Consider the following 4,442-nt stretch of genomic DNA (forward strand, 5'->3'; position numbering starts at 1 on the left):
TAGCAGCGCGAGCAAGAGCAATAGCAAGAGCAGACCAGGCAGGGGACCGAGAGCAAGAGCAGAGCAGCAGCGCGAGCGAGAGCTAAAGCAGCAGCAGCTCCTACTGATGTGGATGTCGCCGTCGAGGGAGCGACGCCATGGAGGAAGTGGCCGGCGACGCCACCGTGGATGGAGCCGCGCCGTGTCGGCTCGGGACCGAGCGCCGGCAGCACCGTGAGATCGAATCAAGAAGAAAATGCGGCGATTAGTGTACAACCTCTTTGGTGGCGCCGATTAGGCCGCAGCTTCATCCGAGGAAACAGTGCTGATGATGCTCTTCCGGTGGTGCAAGTGAAGACGGCGGTGTGGGAATGGAGGTGGCGCGAAAGACGAGGGGAACGTCGGGGCAGCTCCTTGGAGGTGGAGGACGGGGTGGCTGAACTGGCGGGACGATGAGATCGACGACGGATCCTCATCCGGTACGGTGGATGAGGGACGTCGAGGTGTTGCTGTGGACGACGTCATCGGGGAAGAGGCTCCGGCTGGGTGGCGGACGGAGCAGGGTGTGGGGTTTCGTCGCGGGTTTTCGCGGCCTCGGTGTACGAATGGGTGGGCAGATGGGATGGCAGTGGGGAACCATGGCTTAGAGACGCGCTTATCCGAAATGTGGGGTAAGTTATAAAAGTACCCCCACAGATTTGAGGCAGTTCTTTCGGTTCAGGGGTACCACGGGCATTTCGCGTGTCAGGATTTCACAGGAGGTGGGAGTTTTCGTGCGCGTTGTAATTACGGAATAGCAAGGCGCGGGTTGAGATGGAGGGAGTTGTCGGAGCATAACGAGACAAAGATATATCTTAAATATTTCGGGCTAACAAGGCGCGGGTTGAAGAGGCGGGAGTTTCGCAGCACGATAGACAGAGACGCTAGCTTGAATTTTTGGCATAACAAGGCGCAGCTTGAAATTTCGGAAGAACAAGCTTAACGTGTACCCAAAAAAAAGACAATTTGCACCTCAACAGGCACAACACACACACAAACACCATTTAGACTAGAGTAAGGTACACGTGCATTGCACACATGAGATTTGGCAACCAAATTATGAATAAATACCACATTATAGCATGCAAGCTTTGAGTCATATATGCATGATGTAGATTTTCATTTAATTCTTATAGTTCATTTCATTCAAAATCATCTAGTTTTTATAAGAAAGCTAATCTATTTTAAGATTCATGGAATTGTGCGTCGTAAGACATAAAGTAAAAAACAAATAATGGCAAATCATGTAGAAAAAAATTTGGGCAATTCTGATACGGAAGATTCTAGAACAAATAAGAAGTGCTTGTGTTTTGATGTTTGTGCATTATGCTTAAGTTCAACCATGGAGAATTCTAGATTATACATGTGGCAAAATCTGGTGGAATCTAGATGATATCCAACGGCCAGTAGTGCTCAAATTTGCCATCTTTGGACCATCGGATTCGCCTCATCCAACGACCATCTTTCAAAGTTAAAGTTACCCGCACACAATATAAAAAAATATAAAATATAATATATATATAGGGGTATAGATATAGATATGTGATGCGAAAGCCGCCCATCATCTCCAATTAGAATAGTGTGTCCATGCACGGATCCGACGTGGCCAAATGATGTCTGCCATCGGTATCTCAAATTCAAATCAGTCTGACCTTGTTCAATGTGTATACATTACAACATGCTCGTTTCCAAACCACACCACGCAGATCTCCGTTATATTCATGCATGCATGGGTTTGAAACATCAGGATCTCTTATTCAAATATTTGAATTCAACTTTACATTGATTATGACCTCACCTATTCTTTTACACCCACACAGTAGTCTTCTCTTTATAATTGTACCACTAACTTTCTCTCGTGCATGCATGCACACACACTACCAGTCGGCATTATCCATCGCACGCATACAATCTTTTTCTTTAGGTCGGTCTCCCATGAAGGCACACACCCACACACATCCCCCTCTCCATCATATCGGGCATTCTTTATCTCTCACGCGTGCATGCGCAACGATCGATGTTCCTCTATGTATGTGTGTATATAGCTAGGTCTTTCATAGTTTTCCACACAAACCGATCAATCGATATATCCAGTGAGGTCTCACCCTCTTTCCCACGTCCACATCGATCAATCTATACCTCTCTATATAGGATTAACATATATAGCTAATACACCCACATTAATTATATATCCAACGTCCCCCTCTCATCATCCATGCCTTCCGCTTCATCTCTCAGACGCGTGCACAATGGCGAAGACAGGGGGCAGTAAGGGCCCTGCCCCCTCCCCCCTAACATCACTATATATCGAGGCTAATATGAATGTGATCATTAGACAATTGCTGCTAAAAATGGTTTAAGTTCATGAATTGACCCTCCTCGTAAAGGATTAGCAATGCTTGGCCCCCTAGCTCATTTATTTTTCATGGCTCCGCCACTGCGCGCAACAGCGCACGTGTTCGCCCCCTCTCTCTAAATATCGATCTCGCACTTGTGCATTCCTTCATAGTCTCCCTCCACTCGGCCCCTCGCACCATCTTCTAGCCCCCCACCGGATTTTGCCACATGTACAATCTAGCAGACTCCATGGTTGAACTTAAGCATAATGCACAAACCTCAAAACAACAGTGGTTCTCTTTTGTTCTAGAATCTTCCGTATCATAACTGCCCAAACTTTTTTTCAAGTTGAATTGCCATTATTTGTTTTTACTTTATGCTTTACAACGCACAATTCCATGAATCATAAAATAGATTAAGGGCTTCTTTGATTCAAAGGATTCTCAAAGGAATTTTGGAGGATTCTAATCATTAGGAATTTTTCCTATCTTGGTTGTTTGATTCGTAGGATTGTAAACCATAGGAATTTTTCCATATGATTCATTTGCACTAGATTTCATAGGAAACATCCCATCCACTCAAACCTCTTTGAAAGAATTCTGCATTTTTCTATGCACAATCAAACACTCGTACAATCCTGTAGGATTCAAGACGACATTCCACTATAATCCCATGTTTTTCCTATTCCCGCGTTCTTAGCTTTTTTATAAAAACTAATTGATTCTGAGTGAGATGAACTATAAGAATTAAACGAAGGGCTACATCAGGCATATATGACTCAGAGCTTACATGCTATAGTGTGGTATTTATTCATAATTTGGTTGCAAAATCTGATGCGTGCAATGCACATGTACCTTACTAGTACTTCGAGTATGTGCAGAACACGTAAATTAGAATACCAATGGCACGCTACACAGTGTCTCTCTTACAGTTCATGAAGCCACGTGGCACATGTGGAGGCATTGTCGCGACCTCCTTGCGTGGATTGATCACAGTGACGTGCTGCTGGTTCCAGAAGAATGTACTCGTCCTCCCTGAGCCATACTGGCGGTACATGCACGAAGCAAAGATGTGCACGCACGCCACGCACGCACTCATTCCCTCGCACGCACACGCGGGTACACGGGCGGACGCAATTTTGTACCAAGATCCACCCCATGTGATAATTTGACGCGTGTAAAGTCGTTCACTTCATTGATGGTCAAGTAATACAGCGCATGCAAATTGAGTGGACGTGAGGGCGGAAGAAAGACATTATTACTCCACTGCGCGCATGCGAGTAGTTAAATCGTGGGTTGCTAATAGTACTTCCATTGGTCTCCTTCTTGTGCCAATTTTTGACAGTAACATAATATTTACGCATTTGAGCAGTGTAGTACTTGAAATTTATGTTTCGCTAAACTCATCGGGAGCAGTTTCGGGCCTCGAAACCAAAACCATAAATTAATCTTTACCTTGTTCCCATCACATTCGAAGGCCTGCTCACACCTACTAGTACGTACCAAACCTGAACGTGTTCCCACTATGCAGGTATTAGTACTAGTGCTAGTACTTAGGTTCTAAAAAGGGGAACTACCTAACTGAAAATTACTCTACCTTTCCTCCTCATAAGTGCTTCTTCTTCGTCCGTCGTTGCCATGGCCGGTGAGCAGAGCTCTAGGTCGAGAACTACTCGTAACAAGGGAGCGGCAACCAAGGCTGCGGAAAAAAAGAGAGGGCTCGCCGCCACGCAGAGACCTCGAAAGATCTCTCACGGGCAGGCGATGGCTCCCAGGAGCGCCCTAGCCGCGGAGGCGAACATGCCGAGTCGGTGGAGATAGAGTCGTTATCCCTCGACGGCATGCCTGATCAGCTCAATAAGCAGAAGGAGTTCATCCAAGGCTTGATGGAGTTGCTGAAGGAGAGCCTCGACGACATGCCTGCTGAGCTCAATCAGCAGGGGGAGTTGACCGCCGGCTTGGTGATGCTGCTGAAGAAGAGCATTGCCTCGGAGAAGAAGGCGACCGGCGAAATCCTGCGACTTCAGGAGGACAAGGCGAAGCTCTACCACGAGATCGACCTATTGAAGGAGAAGAATGCCGGCTGGA

The sequence above is a fragment of the Triticum aestivum genome, chromosome 2D, assembly GCF_018294505.1.
Source record: "Triticum aestivum cultivar Chinese Spring chromosome 2D, IWGSC CS RefSeq v2.1, whole genome shotgun sequence".
NCBI lineage: Eukaryota > Viridiplantae > Streptophyta > Magnoliopsida > Poales > Poaceae > Triticum > Triticum aestivum.